The following is a 21,701-nucleotide window of genomic DNA, read 5'->3' on the forward strand; positions in this document are numbered from 1 at the left end:
GGACTTTTCTAAGTTGACCAAAAGACCCAGTTCCTTGATCAAGTCCAAAGTCCAGTTGAGACTCTCCAGACAGCGACGACTTGTGGGGGCTCTTAACAGCCAGTCGTCTAAATAAAGGGAGGCTCTGATGTCCGCTAAGTGGAGGAATTTTGCAATATTCCTCATCAGACGCGTAAACACCATAGGCGCTGTGCTTAGGCCAAAACACAGGGCTTGGAATTGGTACACAACCTTTCCAAAAACGAATCTCAGGAAAGGTTGGGAGTCTGGATGAATAGGAACGTGAAAGTAAGCGTCTTTCAGATCCAACGAGACCATCCAGTCCTCCTGCCTGACCGCTGCTAGGACCAACTTCGTCGTCTCCATAGTGAACGTCTGCTTGGTGACATAAGCATTGAGCGCACTGACGTCCAGCACCGGTCTCCAACCTCCTGTCTTCTTGGCCACCAGAAAGAGACGGTTGTAGAAGCCCGGGGATTGATGGTCCCGGACTATCACCACTGCCTTCTTCTGTAACAGGAGCGACACCTCCTGGTGCAACGCTAGCCTCTTGTCCTTTTCCTTGTAGTTGGGAGAGAGGTTGATGGGAGAAGTGGTCAGAGGGGGATTGCGGCAGAATGGTATCCTGTAACCCTCCCTTAGCCACTTGACAGACTGGGCGTCTGCACCTCTTATTTCCCAAGTTTGCCAGAAGATCTTGAGTCTGGCTCCTACTGCTGTCTGGAGAGGAGGAGAGTCAGTGTTTGCCTTTCGAAGTTTTGGGACCTTTCTTAGACCTGCCCCTGAAAGAGTCTGGACGAGTACTTCCTCGGCTGGGGGCTCTGCCACGAAAGGGCGGAATAAATCTTGTAGCAGGAGTATCGGCCACTGGTGTGCGGTAAGTTCTAGGAACTGAAGGAGCAACCTTAGCCTTACGAGCTGAAGAGGCCACAAGGTCATGAGTGTCCTTCTGAATAAGGGCTGCAGACAATTCCTTGATAAGCTCCTCAGGGAACAGGAACTTAGAAAGCGGAGCAAAAAGTAACTGAGACCTTTGACAAGAGGTGATACCCGTGGATAGGAAAGTGCAAAGTTGTTCCCTTTTCTTGAGTACTCCTGAAACAAACATTGAGGCAAGTTCGCCGGACCCATCGCGAATTGCTTTATCCATACAGGACATTATAAGCATGGCTGAGTCCTTGTCAGCAGGGGCAGTCTTCTTGCTCAAGGCCCCCAGGCACCAGTCGAGAAAATTGAAAATCTCAAAGGCGCGAAAGACACCCTTTAAGAAGTGGTCTAAGTCGGAAAAGGTCCAGCAGACCTTAGAGCGCCTCATAGCCGATCTACGTGGAGAGTCAACCAAACTTGAGAAGTCAGCCTGGGCAGAGGAAGGGATTCCCAAGCCTGGTTCCTCTCCTGTGGCATACCATACGCCCGCCTTAGAAGTCAGCTTAGTAGGAGGGAACATAAATGAAGTCTTCCCTAGTTGCTGTTTGGACTGCAACCAATCCCCTAACATTCTTAAAGCTCTCTTAGAGGATCTAGCAAAGACGAGCTTAGTGTAGGCCGACTTAACAGGTTGCATGCCTAGAGAAAACTCAGATGGAGGAGAGCGAGGGGTAGCAGAAACAAAATGATCCGGGTAAACCTCTCTGAAAAGAGCCAGGACCTTGCGAAAGTCAATGGAGGGTGGTAACGACTTGGGTTCCTCCACGTCCGAAGAGGGATCATCTAGGTGCGCAGCTTCCTCCTCAGAAACCTCATCACCTGAGTGTTGAGAAGCGAGAGGTAAAGATACAGCGGTGTGCTGAACAGCAGAATCCTGACAAGCGGGTGCATAAACACTTGCGGTCTCATCCTCAAGTCTCTGTTGAAGAGGATGAGGGCTGGTAATGACAAAGTCATGAGGCTGGGATGAATGAGGTTCTGCGGAGGTTTGAGGAGCAAGTGTGGTGAGAGGCGACTGTATTAAAACCTGAGGTTCAGGCTGCAAAGACTGGTCAAGTAGAGGAGAAGGTGGTAGGTGCATGCGTTGAGGTGGCTGACTCATTGCATGAAGCTCCTGTCTCAAGAGTTGCGCTTGCTTCAAGGGTTGAGGTGGTTGCGCAGTAGCAGGTTCCTGTCTCACGAGTTGAGGTTCTTGAGGTGTGAGCTGCGAGAGTTGAGGTGACGGCTGCGCAGAACGCGGTTCCTGTCTCACGAGTTGAGGTTCTTGAGGTGCTTGCCTCGAGAGTTGAGGTTCTCGCCTTGAGGAAAGTGGAGGTAGCAGCTGCGAGAGCTGAGGTGGCTGCCTCAAGGATGGTAGAGGTTGTCGTACCTCAAGAGGTTGCTGCCTCGAGGATGGTCTTACTGCAAGAAACTCTTGCCTCAAAGGAAGAGGAGGTTGTACGGTATAAGACTCCTGTCCCCATTGTTGAGGAGGTTGTTGCGTGGTAAGAGATTCCTGCCTTAAGGAAGGTGGAGGTTGCTGCACAACGCTGGTAACTGGCAACTCCCAACGCGGTAGCTCACGCATGGAGGTAGCTTGAGGAACCTCAACTTCGTACGTCTGGCAGACTGGACTGCGGTGAGGAGGAGCGTTCGCAAGAGGAGTTGTAACCTTCTCTGCCTGAAACTCACGCATTAAGACCGCAAGCTGCGACTGCATGGACTGCAGCAAAGCCATCTTGGGATCAACAGACGATGAGGTCTGTTGAGGCAAAGCCTTAACAGAAGATGAGGTCTGTTGAGGCATCGCCTTACCTCTCTTAGGAGGTGTGCAGTCACCTGATGACTGCGGCGAGTCAGAGCTAACCCAATGACTGCATCCGGGTTGTTGAACTCGTGAGGTCTGGACTTTACGTTTAAGAGGTCTTGAGACCTGAGTGAGTCCAGCGTTTTCTCCCCGAAAATTCTTCTGCAGACGAGGAAAATAAAGGCTCAATCGTCTGAGAGTGGAAGTGACGATCTCTGTAAGACACGCCCGCAACCACCGAGGATACTTCTGTGCGCCGATCAAGGCCTGCCGAACCCTTTTGCCCTTCGACATTGCTTCTCCCCTGGGCTTGGGAGCTTGCAAGAGGTCCCGGACTGGGAGGACGACTGGCACGCACAGAAGTACCCTCACGCACAACACTGACACTGACACTAGCACTCGGCACAGCACTGGCACTACCACTTCCCACTGCACTTTTCACTTTAAGTTCCTTGACGTCCGCCAAGAGGAACTTGTGGTCACTCACTACCGATTCCACTTTATCACCTAAAGCCTGAATGGCACGTAAAACATCGGACATATCAGGCTGAGCACAAATAGTAGGTTCGGGGGTAGCCACTACAGGGGGAGGAAAAGGTTGAGGATCATGAGGTGAGGAATAAAGCGAAGAGCGAGCCGAACTCCTCCTAACTCTCTCTCTCTCTAACTTAGTGGTATACTTAAGGAATCGAACAAAATCAAGTTCCGAAAGTCCGGCGCATTCCTCACATCGATCTTCCAACTGACAGGATTTTCCCCTACAGTCGGAACAAGCGGTGTGAGGATCAACCGAGGCCTTCGGAATACGCCTAATACAAGTCCTACATCGTCTTTGGGGAGGAGCTTGAGAAAGGTCGGACATCTTGAATCAAAGAGCTAGTCAAGGGGGATTCCAAATAAAGCAAAAGATCGTTAACCATTAATCAAATCAATATAAAAGCTATCTAAGCTAATAGACAAGTTTCCAGTATAGCGAAAGCTGAAATCTTAGAGCAATACTTCACCAAAAACCGTGAACAAGACTCCAAAATTATAAGCGTATCCATATAGGTCTTGCCGGAAGCACGACAGAGGAAAAATTGAGGTGGTGTCAACAAGAAGTACTGCAGTACCTGGCCACAGGTGGCGCTGGTGAGTACACCCCCTTCTAGTATAGTGATCGCTGGCGTATCCCTTCCGTAGAATTCTGTCGGGCAACGGAGTTGACAGCTACATGATTATCGGGTAAGTTTAATATTGAAAATGGCAGTTTTTTGCAAGGACGTACCAGTACGTCCATGGGGGTAAAGGGATGAGCAGCGTGAAAATGAACCTGTCCTTGAGGCATACAACGTTCAAGATGATTGTGACTGGGATGTAGGACAGATAATGAGTGCACAGAATGAAGAAGATCTTGTATGGGGTAAAGTCAAAGCCTACCTTAGAAAGAAAACCGAAGAATTTCCTACCGACGTCTCGCTCCCCCCTAACAGATTTGTGATAGAGGATGACATTTTGTATGTAACTGATTTGAAAAGAAACGAGTTAGTTTGTCGGGCTGTATTGCCCACTCCTTTTATAAGTAAGGCAATAGTATCCGGTCATATGGGAGTAGCAAACACTCTCAGACGAGCTAATGATAATTGTTATTGGAAAGGCATGAAACAAACAACAAAAGAGATATATAGACACGTGTCACCTCCATAATCTGTTCCGATCCCATAGATTAAATGTACCTCCAGAACGAGTCTGGCCTTTAGTTAAAGAGAAATGGCGACGTGTGCATATTGATTTAATAGGCCCATTACCTATTTCACACGCAGGGCATAAAATGTATTTTTGTTTTAGATACACGTTCGTGCAACCTTTGCTTGATAAAAGCGCACAGGAAGTCGCGAGAGTCCTGAGAGCTTTCATTGAGATATCCGGTACTAAAAATTGTTCCAGATCACGGAACCGAATTTGTAAATGAAGTGTTCAGTCGTATATCCGAGTTGTAAGGCATTAAGCATTCTCCCATTCTTGCATATAGACTGTAGAAAAAGATACAGAGTAACATCTATCATTATCCTCGTTTCTCATATTATTATGTGTTAAGCCACAGTTACCACCCAGCCACCTACAGCCCACCCACTAAGCAGTTAGGCAGGGTTGCCACCACCCAATTAAAGCCTAATGGCTACCTCCAGCTGCCGCTGAAAGAATATCCACATAAATAACTCCAGGTTTGTTAGTGAAGAAAGAGAAAAACCTCCGTATGCATCGTGAAGAACTGTCTCAAGTGTAAGGCTAATAATGTAATGTACAAAATTATCAACAGTATCGTAGTACATAGTCAAAAGAAAAAAATTATTCTTTACATCATGTAATGTACAATAAGGGGTGTTCTAATTTCTTATTTTAAAATCTAAGAGCCCTATGACATCTGAATTCATCAAAATTAAGCTTATTACTTTAAAGTCAAATTAATTACAGTATCGACCGGGTCAATCACCAAAATCCCAAAGAACTGCGTTTCACGAAGGGGTTCTTTCTAATATGCTAGTTAATAGGTATACAATAGGGTTAGGGAATGTTAGAGCGCCCAACAGGAAGAGAGGGATTAAAACAAGGGTAAAATTATAGAATAAATCTTTTCAATATTAAACTTACCCGATAATCATGTAGCTGTCAACTCCGTTGCCCGACAGAATTCTACGGAAGGGATACGCCAGCGATCGCTATACAAGAGGGGGGTGTACTCACAAGTGCCACCTGTGGCCAGGTACTGCAGTACTTCTTGTTGACACCACTTCAATTTTTCCTCTGTCGTGCTTCCGGCAAGACGTTCATGGATACGCTTATAATTTTGGAGTCTTGTTCACGGTTTTTGGTGAAGTATTGCTCTAAGATTTCAGCTTTCGCTATTCAGGAAGTTTTATTAGCTTAGCTAACTTTTGGAATTAATTTGATTAATTATGGTGACGAAGAGAGTATGAACTCTCTTTCACCTTTAAATGGCCGACCCTTCCCTTAGACGGAAGTGTTGGTGTCTAAGAGAGTATAGACTCTCTTTCTTAATTTTGCTTAACAAAAGTTATAGATTTATTTTATATCTCTCCGCCTTTTATAGGCCTCTTCGATTAACTTCCTTTTATTATAAACTTATTAAAATTAATTTTTATATTTGTTTATATTCGACCTTTCCTAATAGTAGGCGGTCTTTTCTTGGTACCGAAGTTAATTAACATTGAGCCCGTCATTTCGGTTTTACCTGTTAACATATTATGCTATTTTAATGTTTTTGAAAGAATTTCTTTGATAGTCTCGTACTGTTTTCAAAGTTGAACTAACTTTGATAGTCTCGTACTGTTTTCAAAGTTGAACTAACGTTTTGTTTTGTCTCTGCAGTTGTTGACGTTCAGAACGTTCAACTTGCGCTCTATCGTTACGATAGAGAGAGAATTTTCACTGTGTCACGTTGCAGTAAGAGTAACCGTGTCTAGCGTTTTGTTCATTCTTTCTTAACTTAATGGTTTTAATTCTAATAAAGGAACTTTTCATTTTGGGAAATATTTCAGTTTTTTCCTTTAACAATAATATGTTTTAACGATATATATGATTGGGCTCTTCTCTCAGGTTCTAAGTCAAGAGAGAGAGAGAGAGAGAGAGATAGAGACGGAGGGAGAAAGAGGAGGATAAACGTTTCGTTCAAGCGAGTAACGTTGTTATCATTTTTGCTCTTCTCCCTAGTCTCTTTAGGGGAAGAAGGTAAACGTTTCTAGAGTTTTTTCTTGTTCTCAAGCTTTATGCGGTGAGAGATTTTAAACGTAGTTTATTTGATCTAGTGTTTAGTCTCTTTCCAGCCACTGAATTATTTATCTTTCATTAGATTTTTCTGTTACATTGTAATTCTGTTTTCGCAATTACTAACTTTTGAGAAAGGATAGAATTGCGTGTTTCAGGTACAAACCACTTAAAGTTTCGAGTTCAGTGAAATAAGTGCAAACAGAAAATCAAAAGTGATAAGTGATTAGCGCAAAGTGTGTCAGTGTTGTGCGTGAGGGTACTTCTGTGCGTGCCAGTCGTCCTCCCAGTCCGGGACCTCTTGCAAGCTCCCAAGCCCAGGGGAGAAGCAATGTCGAAGGGCAAAAGGGTCCGGCAGGCCTTGATCGGCGCACAGAAGTATCCTCGGTGGTTGCGGGCGTGTCTTACAGAGACCGTCACTCCCACCCGCAGACGATTGAGCCCTTTTTTTTTTTTTTGCTCGTCTGCAGAAGAAATTTCGGGGAGAAAACGCTGGTCTCAGGTCTCAAGACCTCTTAAACGTAAAGTCCAGACCTATGCCAGACGTACGAAGTTAGAGTTCAACAACCCGGATGCAGTCATTGGGTTAGCTCTGACTCTCCTCAGTCATCAGGTGACTGCACACCTCCTAAGAGAGGTAAGGCGATGCCTCAACAGACCTCATCTTCTATTAAAGCTTTGCCTCAACAGACCTTATCGTCTGTTGATCCCAAGACGACTTTGCTGCAGTCCATACAGTCGCAGCTTGCGGTCTTAATGCGTGAGTTTCAGGCTGAGAAGGTTACACCTCCTCCTGCGAACGCTCCGCCTCTCCGCAGTCCAGTCTGCCAGGCGTACGAAGTTGAGGTTCCTCAGGCTACCTTACCGCGTTCTGAGTTGCCAGTTACCAGCGGTGTGCAGCAACCTCCGCCTCCTCCTGCGAGAGCTCCGCCTCACCGCAGTCCAGTCTGCCAGGCGTACGAAGTTGAGGTTCCTCAGGCTACCTTACCGCGTTCTGAGTTGCCAGTTACCAGCGTTGTGCAGCAACCTTAACCTTCCTTAAGGCAACCTCAGCAATGGGAGCAGGAGTCTTATGCCTTACTTCCTCTGCTTCCGCTTGCGGTTCCACCAGCGAGGCAACAATCTCTTGAGGTACGACAACCTCTTCCATCAATGAGGCAGCCACCTCAGCACTCGCTGCAGCGACCTCAAGCGCAGCCGCTACCTCAACTCTCGCAGCTCACACCTCAGGAACCTTAACTCGTTCCTCAGGAACCTGCTACTGCGCATCCGCAACCCTTACAGCAAGCGCAACTCTTGAGGCAGCAACCTCATGCTATGAGTCAGCCACCTCAACGCATGCATCTGCCACTTTTTCCTCAACTTGAGCTTCTTCCCATTCAACTTGGGAATAACAAATGACAATAATAACACCTCATTACTTTCATAACTTGCATTTGTAATCATATACATGTATGCCTACACAAACATTATGATAATGGAGGTTATTTGTATTACTTATATAAAAATATATATGTATTCCTTGCAATATATTTTTAACAAATCGCAAAATATGGCAAAAATATCTTCTAAACAAAAATGAATCATGAGTTATGAATGTAAGGTAATATTATGTTGATATTAAACCCCATGCAAGCATGCATGAAGTAATGCAGTGTTGCCAACAGGGCGAGTTTCCCTTTCCTGAGGTGAAGTAGATTATAGTACATTTAGTGTAGCTTAATTCTACGATTATCATGCCGGCTATCAAATTCATCAACAAAACAGTCTAAATCAATTCCCTCGGCACGTGCACTTTCAATGGACGGTAATGCGATATTACTCACTCTAGCACTGGTCATGGAATTTCTGAGAAATGTTACACGCCATGCAACACGCTCTGCTTACCTTACAGCATGCTCTACATACAGCATGCTCTGCATACAGCATGCTCTGCATACAGCATGCTCTACATACAACATGCTCTGCATACCTTACCGCATGCTTCTCAGTCACACATCTTTGGTTGTTGCCAACTCACTAGACTGTCAAGCAGTTTCATAACGTTGCCTTCTAGTCTGCTGCTTTTGCACCAGTGAAACCCTCACTGAGAGAACTTAGCTTTTCTCGGATATGGTCCCTGTAGATGAGAAAGTGCTTTTCTCCCTCCTTCTGATATTCCCTTGAGGACTCTGTCATTTGGAGAGGAGCCTTTAGCTGCGTAGCCTCCTATGGACTTTTATTTAAGCATAACATGCTCCCAGGGAAGGTAATGGTTCCACTTCAGTCGCTAACCCCGTCTGTTACCACACCTGCTCCCATAGACCTTGAGCTGTGTTGCAAGACATGCAGTCCAAGCTTAGTCCTTGTTAGAGGATTTTTTTGTTTACGGAGTCAGTGTGTCACTGGGAAGACGTTCAACAACCAGCAGAAGTGACTTGTTGTGACGCAGTGCGGCAACCTCAGCAACCCGATAAGGAGTTGTCTGTACGACCCAGACAGTCTAGACAGCTTCGGGTTGTCACTGTACTTCCTCGCTTCCCCATGGTTGACAGTTCACAGACTGTGCAGCAGTACCATGATCTTGTGTCCGGCTCCGTCAGACGACTGGCTTTTAAGAGCTCACACAAGTCGTCGCTGTCTGGAGATTCTCAGATGGACTATGGATCTGACCAAGGAACTGGGCCTCCTGGTCAATTTTGAGGAGTCTCAGCTCGTCCCATCCCAGACCATTGTCTCCCTGGGTATGGATCTTCAGAGTCGAGCTTTTCGGGCTTTTCCGTCGGCCCCAAGGATCTTCCAAGCCCTAGAATGCATCCAGAGCATGCTGAGAAGGAACCGATGCTCAGTCAGGTAGTGGATGAGTCTAACAGGGACACTTTCATCGCTGGCCCTGTTCATCGTGTTAGGGAGACTCCACCTCCCCCCCTTCAGTATCATCTAGCTGCTCACTGGATAAAGGACATGACGCTAGAGACGGTCTCAGTTCCTGTTTCCGAAGAGAGTAGGTCTTCTCTCGCGTGGTGTAAGAACAGCTTTCTTCTCAAGGAAGTCTATCTTTGGCTGTTCAGAAACCCGACCGCCTTCTCCTCTCGGACGCATCAGACACGGGCTGGGGTGCGACTTTGGACGGACAGGAATGCTCGGGAACATGGAATCAGGAACAAAGGACACTTCACATCAATTGCAAGGAGTTGTTGGCGGTTCTTCTGGCCTTGATAAACTTCAAGTCCCTCCAGCTTAACAAAGTGGTGGAGGTGGACTCTGACAACACCACAGCCCTGGCTTACATCTTCAAGCAGGGAGGGACTCTTTCGTGAAGTTGTTCTAGATCGCAAGGGACCTCCTCATCTGGTCTAAAGATCGAAAGCTCACGCTGGTAACGAGGTTCATTCAGGGCGGTATGAATGTCATGGCAGATCACCTCAGCCGGAAGGGTCAGGTCATCCCCACAGAGTGGACCCTTCACAAGAATGTTTGCAGCAGACTTTGGGCCCTGTGGGGTCAGCCAACCATAGATCTGTTCGCTACCTCGATAACCTAGAGACTCCTGTTGTATTGTTCTCCGATTCCAGACCCAGCAGCAGTTCACGTGGATGCTTTTCTGCTGGATTGGTTCCATCTCGACCTGTATGCATTCCCGCCGTTCAAGATTGTCAACAGAGTACTTCAGAAGTTCTCCTCTCGCAAAGGGACACGGCTGACGTTGGTTGGCTCCGCTCTGGCCCGCGAGAGAATGGTTCTTAGAGGTACTGCAATGGCTGGTCGACATTCCCAGGACTCTTCCTCTAGGAGTGAACCTTCTACGTCTACCTCACGTAAAGAAGGTACACCCAAACCTCCACGCTCTTCGTCTGACTGCCTTCAGACTTTCGAAAGACTCTCAAGAGCTAGGGGCTTTTCGAAGGAGGCAGCCAGAGCGATTGCCAAAGCAAGGAGAACATCCACTCTCAGAATCTATCAGTCTCAAGGGGAAGTCTTCCGTAGCTGGTACAAGACCAATGCAGTTTCCTCAACCAGTACCACTGTAACCCAGATTGCTGACTTCCTGTTATATCTAAGGAAAGTAAGATCCCTTTCAGCTCCTACGATCAAGGGTTACAGAAGTATGTTGGCAGCGGTTTTCCGCCACAGAGGCTTGGATCTTTCCACCAACAAAGATCTACAGGACCTCCCTAGGTCTTTTGAGACCTCAAAGGAACGTCGGTTGTCCACTCCAGGCTGGAATCTAGACGTGGTCCTAAGGTTCCTTATGTCATCAAGATTTGAACCTCTCCAATCAGCCTCTTTTTAGGACCTCACATTAAAAACTCTTTTCCTCGTGTGCTTGACAACAGCTAAAAGAGTAAGTGAGATCCACACCTTCAGCAGGATCATTGTTTTCACATCTGAAACGGCTACATGTTCCTTGCAGCTCGGTTTTTGCTAAACGAGCTTCCTTCTCGTCCTTGGCCTAAGTCGTTCGATCCCAAGCCTGTCCAACTTGGTGGGGAATGAACTGGAGAGAGTACTTTGCCCAGTTAGAGCTTAGGTACTATCTAAAAAGGTCTTAACCTTTACGAGGACAATCAGAAGCCTTATGGTGTGCTATCAAGAAACCTTCTTTTCCAAGTTCTAAGAACTCAGTTTCTTACTATTCAGGCTTCTGATTAGAGAAGCACATTCTCATCTGAAGGAAGAAGACCTTGCTTTGCTGAAGGTAAGGACACATGAAGTGAGAGCTGTGGCTACTTCAGTGGCCTTCAAACAGAGCCATTCTCTGCAGAGTGTTATAGATGCAACCTATTGGAGAAGCAAGTCAGTGTTCGCATCATTCTATCTCAAAGATGTCCAGTCTCTTTACGAGTACTGCTACACCCTGGGACCATTCGTAGCAACGAATGCAGTAGTAGGCGAGGGCTCAGCCACTACATTCCCATAATCCCATAACCTTTTAACCTTTCTCTTGAATACTTTTTATGGGTTGTACGGTCGGCTAAGAAGCCTTCCACATCCTTGTTGATTTGGCGGGTGGTCAATTCTTTCTTGAGAAGCGCCGAGGTTAAAGGTTGTGATGAGGTCCTTTAGTATGGGTTGCAGCCCTTGATACTTCAGCACCTTAGAGTTGTTCAGCCTCCTAAGAGGAACGCTGCGCTCAGTAAGGAAGACGAACTTATTTAAGGCAGAGTAATGGCTCAAGTCGACTTCCTTACCAGGTACTTGTAATTTCATTGTTATTTTGAATAACTGATAATATGAAATACGGGATACTTAGCTTCTTGATATACATGTACACTGGTTTTCACCCACCTCCCTGGGTGTGAATCAGCTACATGATTATCGGGTAAGTTTAATATTGAAAAATGTTATTTTCATTAGTAAAATAAATTTTTGAATATACTTACCCGATAATCATGATTTAATTGACCCACCCTTCCTCCCCATAGAACCAGTGGACCGAGGAAAAATTGAAGTGGTGTCAACAAGAAGTACTGCAGTACCTGGCCACAGGTGGCGCTTGTGAGTACACCCCCCTCTTGTATAGCGATCGCTGGCGTATCCCTTCCGTAGAATTCTGTCGGGCAACGGAGTTGACAGCTACATGATTATCGGGTAAGTATATTCAAAAATTTATTTTACTAATGAAAATAACATTTTTTAAAGTTTATATATGACATATCTGTTTTGTGTTGTTACTGTTTTTAGAATTATTTCTTGTAAATTTTTTCTCATCATTAATTTATTTCCTTATTTGAGCCCTTTGGCTTATAACATCTTGCTGTTCCAACTAAGGTTGTAGCTTAGCTAGTAATAACAATAATAATAAAACAGTTTCATAAAAAATAAGACAATGTATTTTAAGGTCTTTTGAATGGCTTTAATAATGATTTCTGGCAAAAAATCCAGTTCTTCTGTAATGGTGGGTTGACCACCATAATTTTCTATCCTAACCTATCATTTATAACACCATGAATAAAAGAAGAGCTTTAATTATACTGTAGAATATAATCCAATATTGAAAACAAACAATTAATAGGTTTATACTACAAAACATTGGGCCATTTATTCTATATAAACAAGTAACCTGGTGTATATATGAAGACGACCATGCTAAATAACTACTTTATTTTCAGCCTTATCGCTAAGATTACAGCAGTCTAAGGGGAGTCACATAGGGGCATTAGTCCCCATTAGGTATATAAATAATGGAACTACTTGTAGGTTAAATTAGGTATTCTAGGTATGCGTTCCTGTCCATAAACTTACGACTGAAACCCCACTTATCAGGTTATGTGTGTAGAACGTTGGAAAAGTTTAGGTTAGTCGTTGTCCATTTTTAAAGAACACGCGAGGAACTGGCCGCTGATATACAAAGGCTCCAAACGTTGAGTCACTAGGCCTGCCACTCGTATGGATAATATGAATTCTTCCTATCTGCATCTGTTTTTACCGACACTAATAAGTGTATTTACAAGTGTTCAATGAACTAACACTAATTATTCACTTTTAGGTCTTTGTTTCGCTCACAAATAAAAATTATTTCATTGCTTTTCTGTCTTGGTAAGCAGTACACGTTGCGCTATGCAAGTTAACCGAGTGGGTGAGTATATAGGTGGAAAAAAATTTGGGGGGTGTATGTATGATACCGGCCACCTGTATGTTTGATTACGGCTATGTAAGGGGGTAGCAGTGGGGCATTAGCCCCCTGTTAGTTAAGTAGGTAAGGACACGGCTTGTAGGTTAGGTTAGGGGGGAAAGTTTAGGTTAGGTGGTGTTCATTTTTAATCCACACATACTGCCGTAGGTAATTTTGTATATTATTACATCGTGTGACTACACACAAGAAATATATGATTTCCTATAGCAAATAACGAGATTTAACCGATTTTGATGACCATTTCAATCGCAAACAAACAGATCAACCAATTCGGTTAGTTATAAGTTGACGAATTGGTTGATGTTATTACGGATGAAATGAATGAGAAAACCAGTTAAATCACGATATCTACTATAGGAAATCATATATTTCCTGTACGAAATCACACAATGAAATACAATACAAATGAACCATATAAATATTAACACTGTGGACATATATACTGAGTTAAAATATATAAACAACAGATGTCGGGGACGATAACATTAGCAACGTTACCAATGGTTGACAGAACTACCAACGATGACGAATGGTACACAGTGTTACCAACGGCACGATGTCATTACTGGTGTCAGGCAAATTTCTCGAAACCAATTGCACGAAGGTAAATTTCTCGAATTCAATTGACCGAAAAAAAAATTCTCGAACTATCATTTTCTCGAATGTCAATTACTCGAAAACAAACAAGTAAATTTCTCAAAAACAATCGAAAGTATTCCATAAGTGCCAAAGACCAATTTATAAAGAGGCCATTAGCATTAGTGTCTTGTGCTTCAATGGGGGTAAGTGGGGCTGTTGCGCTGAAACTGCCATCAATATCAAATATGAAGAGGAATATACGAAATATACGAGCTAAGAAAAATTATGTCCCTGCTTTGCCCGATTGCCAAGAAGATCTTATCATCCCGGAAGATTTTACCAAAACTCACAAAGGAGAACTGTTTCTTATGTATGACTCGGGTCCCACAAATGATCGTATATTGATTTTTTCAACACAGAGAAACCTCGATTTACTAGCACGTTCAGAGAACTGGTTCGCTGATGGTACTTTTAAGACGGTTCCTTCAATTTTTTTTTCAGTTGTATACAATACATGGTGTGCATTCAGGAAGTATCATACCCCTCGTTTATTCACTATTACCGAACAAAACTCAAGAGACCTACAAAAGATTCCAGCAGATTGTAAAAGAAAAAATCCCAACATTTGAGCCAGCCACAATAATGATTGACTTTGAATTGGCCATGATTAGAGCTATAGAGCATGAATTTCCAAGGACAAAATGCCGTGGCTGCTTTTTTCATTTTTGTAAATCTATTTATCGAAAAATTCAAGAAAATGGCTTCAAAGTACGGTACGACACCGATGCTGAATTTGCTATTCAGATTCGCCTGTTATCTGCGTTAGCGTTTGTACCAGTGTTCAAGGTCGAAGAAACATTTGAATATTTAATTGAAAATGAAGTTTTCCCCGCTGAACTTCAAAGTGTGGTTGACTCTTTTGAAGATACATGGATCGGGCGGCCGCATAGAAATAACCGTAGACGTGCTCCTTTCTTTAAACATGAATTATGGAACTGTTTTGATTATGCTATGGAAGAAATGCCCAAGACAAACAATGCGGTCGAAGGCTGGCATTACGGCTTCGAACAGCAATTAAGTGCTTGTCATCCATCCATCTGGAAATTTATACAAAGATTACAACGAGAACAAAGTCTACAGGAGTTACGAATTGAACAATATTTGGGAGGTGTTGGTATCCCTGTAAGCAAAAAGAAGTATCGTGACTGTGCAAAAAGGTTGCAAACTATTGTAATGAATTATGACGAAGAGAGGCCTGTAGAAGAATATCTACGAAGTGTAGCATACAACATTTCATTTTGATTGATTAAATTTTAATCTTTATTTTTTTAACTATTCTTACCTATTTTGATTGCAACATACAATAAAATTATAACCTTTGTATTTTTTTCATTCCTTCGTTTACAATAAATTTTTAACCTTAGTGTTGGTCAACCCAAAGGGATATATTTTTCCTTTAAATTCATGAAAATTTTTCCCATCAATTTTCTCGACAAAATAGATATCATTTTTCGAGAAATATGGGATTCGAGAAAATGATAGTTCGAGAAATTATTTTTCGAGCAATTGGGTTCGAGAATTTGACTTTCGAGAAATTGCATTCGAGAAATTTACCTAAAACCGTCATTACTAGAGGTAGAAATAAATTTTTCCATACGTAAACTAAATAATACTTCCATAAAACTATTACACAATAAATAAAGAGTACCAAAAGGCCACAGAACCTAACAAACCCACCTAACCTTGCCTAGAAGTACCCCGGTCACAAAACACATATAATAAGAATGGGGGAATGACTTACCTTGATACACAGTACTACCAACGGAGACGAATGGTACACAGAACTACCAACGACACGATGGCATTACTAGAGCTAGAACTGCTAAATATCTCCTCAGATATATTCAATAATTTCTCCATATAAGTGGTACGAAATATATAAAAAGTACAGAAAGGCCACAGAACCTAACAAACCACGAATAATGACTATTGAGGAATGACTTACTTTTATGAAGGAAACGTCGAAACTTGCTGGACTCGGAAGGAAGAGACTGACGGATTAACTTCTATGACTGGGATGTGGATGGTTGGGGGTCATCGGGGTCTTGAGGGTAGGGGGGTCGATTGTCTGATGTTGTAAAGGAGGGTAGAGGCGACTGGCAGTAATGAAAAAGTGGTGCAGCAACGTATGACGAGGATAGTAGTGGGTGAAAAAGAACCTGGAAAAATATTGCTTGAAATGTTCAGTCTTGATTCCAGGCCTCTGAACCCACTCCTTCACTTCTCTCCAGAGACGTTCTATATTTTGAGTATGGATGGTTGGGTCTAGGGGGTCAACGAAATTCTCCGAATGATTAATCGACTTATGAACGTAACCAATTTCCGATAAAGAGTTGTATGCAGCCCACTTATCACTCATAATAATACTACCACGTTTAATATACTTCTGGATGAGGGGAATTAGAGTAGCAGCATCTCGTTTAGTAGAAAGGGGGGGAACTAAAGGGATAATGAAAAATTTCTTGGTCACACGTTCAATACCCCCAAAGACCCATATGGCACTTAACGGTCTACCACGGTTGTATTTACATTTACCAAAATGGGTTTCGTCTATTTCAACAGTAACTCCATCAAAACCAATCGCCTCTTGGTTATCGAAGAAGTATTCGGTAACCTCCGAACAGAAACTTCTCCAATCCACACTAGTCTTTGAAGATATGTCTATACCATCCATGAGGGTCTCATGGTCCGAATGTTTATGCAAAAACTGGTTCGCACATAATATTATCTTCCATGGGGGTAGCCGACTTTGGTCCAAAAAAGTACCTTTATAGGCCGTAACAGTATACCCACAACGACGTTTCTTCTTAGTTTTACGGATGGTGGTTACAGTAGAGCAATAAAACCCGTGAATGTCTGCCCTATAAGATAAAAGCGCACGACACTTGGGGCAGTTTAAACGTTGAGGAATAACATTGTGAGGTTTAAGAAAATGATCAACATAACCTGAATTATCACCAAAATCACCATGGAATTGAGCCACTGCTTTTAGATACGGAATGCTGCAACCGGTACAAGTTTCTATAATATGTTCCATCTCAAAATACGCGAAAAAAAACGCACTAGTAACGAAGGACGAGTAACTAGGTCAAAGGTTAAAACGGGAAAGGCAGGGGAACAATGGGTCAGAAAACAGCGCATACAGAGATAAAGGAAGGGGGGGGGGGAGATATCTGAATAGGCCTAGAGTGATGATTGGTTAAGGGAAAAACAACGAACAAAAGAGAAAACATGAATGAACTAAATACGGAAACTAGACGAAAGAAAAGTTTTATAAGACACAGAGGAGAGAAAAGGAACTAACCAAAAAAAATAAATACAAACAATATAGGAAGATAAAATGGAATGAACGGTAAATAATAGTGAATGGGAATATAAAATGAGGAGATCATACCGAGAATTAACTGGATAAAAAAACTAGTCCAGGGTAAGTATTTATGTGAAACCGGGAAGGGATAAAGAAATAACCCAACAAATAAAACCAATATAGGAAGGTAAAATGGAATGAATGATAAATAATATTGAATGGGAATAAAAAATGAGAAAATAACACTAATAAAAAGAGTAAAAGGGGGAGTGGAAACTCCTGCGCAGGGGGCGGGGGGATATATGCGCAGATCGGAAACTGATGAAACGAACGTAGGTACAAATGGGAAAGGAAATAACAAAACAAATAAACCCAATATAGGAAGGTAAAATGGAATGTATGATAAATTATATTGAATGGGAATATAAAATGAGAAAATAATACGGTAATAAAAAGAGTAATAATGGAGAGAAATGAAGGACGGAAGGTGGGGCGAACGAACAAACGAACAAATGGGTGCTAATGTTAGCATGAAACGCTAACATTTGATCTACATCAGGTATGGAATGCTAACATTTAATCTACATCAGGCGTTGGCAGCACTGGTTACTGTATTACTACAAGAAATAACCTTTGAAATGGCTCCTCCCAAATATATCCAGGTATACTGATTTGTCTTTTCCTACGGTTATAATAAATACCAGAAAGAAATGTATAGAGAAGAAAAGGCCTGAATTACGGTTATATATCGGTTCCCCAGTATGTTTTCCCCACCCAAAACCCCGAGTTCCCACTGGGGGTCCCCCATTATCGGCGGATATAGATGTATATATACTTCTGTAACTATTCATTTGCGACGGGAACGAGTGTTATTTTCGAAGGGAGCGTAATTTTTCCTATAAGAAAAATTAGTTGGAATACTAGGATACATTGAGATGTAATAATATACAATGAAACCCTGCCGTATTCTAAGTTAGCCATAATACATAGAGGTGGCCGCTATCATACATACACCCCGACAAGACCCTACACCATAAATAGCATCACTAACTCCCTGTATGTCATTCATGCTTCACTGTACGATGAAAAAGAACACAATCTTAACCCTGTATAGGTAAATGGAGGGATTTAGAGGGCCTTGGTCCCCTTCCGATAAGCAAGGACGTGTCCTAGGTTGGGTCAATGTGAATTTTTTTTTTATATTATGAAATTGTAAATAAAAACCGATATCAACATTAAAATTATGAGCAGGCAAACTTCCAAATAATTTAAATATAATTAATTACAATATTTAATCAGATATCAGAATTTATTTTACCCGTAAAGTGTAGAAATCTAACAACGCTACCGTAAGCTACAGGTGGCTGCACTAAGTACATGAAATTACTTGTTTCCCGTATTAATTACACTTAAAACCCGATCTTAAACCTAACTGTACACTTATACATTCTATTAATTACTATAAATCATAGTTAACTTACTGTATTGGCGTTTTTTCGAGTAATTTCCGTCAGTCCGTCACGCACTTGCACAAAGATTGGGCGGGTAAACACAGTGTTGCCAGGTGGGTTAGTGTAAAATTCCCTAAAACTCTTGATAAAAAATCCCCATTTCCAGAAATATATTTTCTTCTAATACAAAAAATACTCGCTATACTTCATGTAATTATAAATACACTAATTGCAACAATATAGAGGTTTACTCATCTCTGTTTCTTCTTCACAGATACCTGTACATAATATCGTCACTAGTCATCCAAAATCCCCAAACCTAAGGATAAATTCCCAAATGTAGGGATAAGTCTCCAAATCTAGGGGATAAATCCCCATATCTGGCAACCCTGGCTTGTAAACAACTTGGTGGTAGTAGTAGTGGCAGGAGGAGCTTTTTTCTATGTAACGGCTCACCTTTAATATTCCAGTTCATAGAAAAACATGAATTAAATGTCAACAATGCTTTAAAATAGATGAAAAAGTTGAAAAAGATGATAATTATTGTTCATGTTATCTTATTTTATGTTTTACACATATTTAATGTACCTATTTAATGTACTATTTCCAGGAGACAGAGTTCTCCTCATTTATTTCCTTATTTCCTTTCCTCACTGGGCTATTTTTCCCCTATTGGAGCCCTTGGGCTTATAGCATCTTGCTTTTCCAACTAGGGTTGTAGCTTGGCTGATAATAATAATAATAATAATAATAGTCCTACATGTCAGTATATGCTGGCAAGCGTTTTCAATCTAAAAGCATATTATTATTATTATTATTATTATTATTATTATTATTATTATTATTATTATTATTATTATTATTATTATTATTATTATTATTATTATCATTATTATTATTATTATTCAATTTTGTCTTACTGTCACACAAACAACGCATTTTACTTACATTTTTTATATATATTTCCATGGCCTTTCTAATATTGTAATTGATCAGTGGCTACTTTCCACTTGGTAAGGATAGAAGAGACTCTAGCTATAGCAAGTCTCTTAGGACGCTCCAAAATCAAACTTTTGTTCTCTAGTCTCGGGTAGTGCCATAGCCTTATGAGGGTACAGTCAACCACGATTCTATTATGTTTCCTTATTTTCTTTCCTCATTGGGCTATTTTCCCGATTAGAGCCCTTTAGGATTATAGCAATTAACCTGATTTTTCAAGTAGGGATGTTGCCTATCTTAGCTAACAACAACAACAACAATAATAATAATGATAACAACAATAATAATAATAATAATACTAACAACAGCAATAATAATAATAATGATGACGATGATGATGATGCTAATAATAATAACAGCAATAATAATAATAATGATAATGACAATAATAATAATAATAATGATGATAATAATGATGATATTGATAATAATAATAATAATAATAATAATAATAACAATAATAATAATAACAACAATAACAATAATAATATCAACAACAATAATGATAATAATAAAAATAATAATAACAACAACAGCAACAACCGCAACAATAATAACAACAACAACAACAATACTACTAATAATAATAATAACAACAACAACAATAATACTACTAATAATATTAATAACAACAACAACAATAATAATAATAATCATAATAACAACAACAACAACAACAATAATAATAATAATGATAACGTTGAAACAGATCAGTCCTATACAAACTATGAAGCGAGACTTATTTCAACCTGTTCAACAGGGAAGCATTTGCAACAAGTTTGAACTTTTGAATTTCCTCTTATTCAAGGAACATATTAGAAAGATTTTTTCCACAGTATGGTCACAGCTGGAATAAAACCTGTAAAATATCGTGTTGTATAACAATAGATGAAGTCACCAAATAGCGAAAACTTTTCTAGTCTTGCCAACATAATTTATTCTCATCATTTATTTATTTCCTTTCCTCACTGTGCTATTTTTCCCTGTTGGAGCCCTTAGGCTTATAGAATCTTGTTTTTCCAACTAGGGTTGTAGCTTGGCTAATAATAATAATAATAATAATAATAATAATAATAATAATAATAATAATAATAATAATAATAATAATATCGATGAGTGTAAGTTTCCTAAATCTGAGAAAGTGGCAATATTATTATTATTATTATTATTATTATTATTATTATTATTATTATTATTATTATTATTATTATTATTATTATTATTATTATTATCACTTGCTAAGCTACAACCTAATTGGAAAAACAGGCTGCTATAAGCCCAAGGGCTTCTACAGGGAAAATAGCCCAGTGAAGAAGGAAATGAGGGAATAAATAAATAATTTTAAGAAAAGTAACAACATCGAGATGAACCTTTCATATATAAACTATTAAGAACTTCAAAAACAGGAGGAAGAGAAATAAAATCGAATAGTGTGCCTGAGTGTACCCTCAAGCAAGAGAACTCTAACCCAAGATAGTGGAAGACTACAGGTATATTAAAATTACTACAGAGGAATGAATGACTTTTATAAAACTAAAATTAAATGAAAAAATAACTAAATTAAGCTGGTTGGAATGAAAACGGCTAAAATATTGAGTGACATCCAAATGAATATTGAAAATACTACACAGTATTCTAGAAGTTTTATTCCAGCTGCGACCAAGTTGTGGAATGATCTTAATCGGATAAGTTATCAGTAGAACTTCAAAAGTTCAAACTTGCAGCAAATGTTTTTTTTCTTATATATGACATATCTTTTTTGACGTTGTTACTGTTTGTAGAATGATTTATTGTTAATTTGTTCTCATCATTTATTCATTTCTTTATTTCCTTTCCTCACTGGGCTATTTTTCCTTGTTGGAGTCCTTGAACTTTTAGCATGAGCCCTCGAGCTTATTGCATCTTGCTTTTCCGACTAGGGTTGTAGCTTGTCTAATATAATAATAATAATAATAATAATAATAATAATAATAATAATAATAATAATAATAATAATAATAATAATAATAATTATAATAATAATAATAATAATTGGAGCCCTCGAGCTTATTGCATCTTGCTTTTCTAACTAGGGTTGTAGCTTGTCTAATATAATAATAATAATAATAATAATAATAATAATAATAATAATAATAATAATAATAATAATAATAATTGGAGCCCTCGAGCTTATTGCATCTTGCTTTTCTAACTAGGGTTGTAGCTTGGCTA

The 21,701-nt window shown here is 40.7% G+C and overlaps 1 long non-coding RNA gene across 1 annotated transcript in view; it reads right to left on the reverse strand.

The window, feature by feature from the left end:
* The window catches only part of LOC137648535 (uncharacterized), a 49,351-nt gene extending 30,745 nt beyond the window's left edge, over positions 1 to 18,606 (reverse strand). The window contains exon 1 of the long non-coding RNA XR_011045646.1: positions 18,522 to 18,606. This is a non-coding gene — a long non-coding RNA (uncharacterized lncRNA). The remainder of the gene's footprint in view (positions 1 to 18,521) is intronic.
* Positions 18,607 to 21,701: the final 3,095 nt, after the last annotated feature.

Source organism: Palaemon carinicauda, chromosome 10 (assembly GCF_036898095.1).
Source record: "Palaemon carinicauda isolate YSFRI2023 chromosome 10, ASM3689809v2, whole genome shotgun sequence".
Classification (NCBI taxonomy): Eukaryota; Metazoa; Arthropoda; class Malacostraca; order Decapoda; family Palaemonidae; genus Palaemon; species Palaemon carinicauda.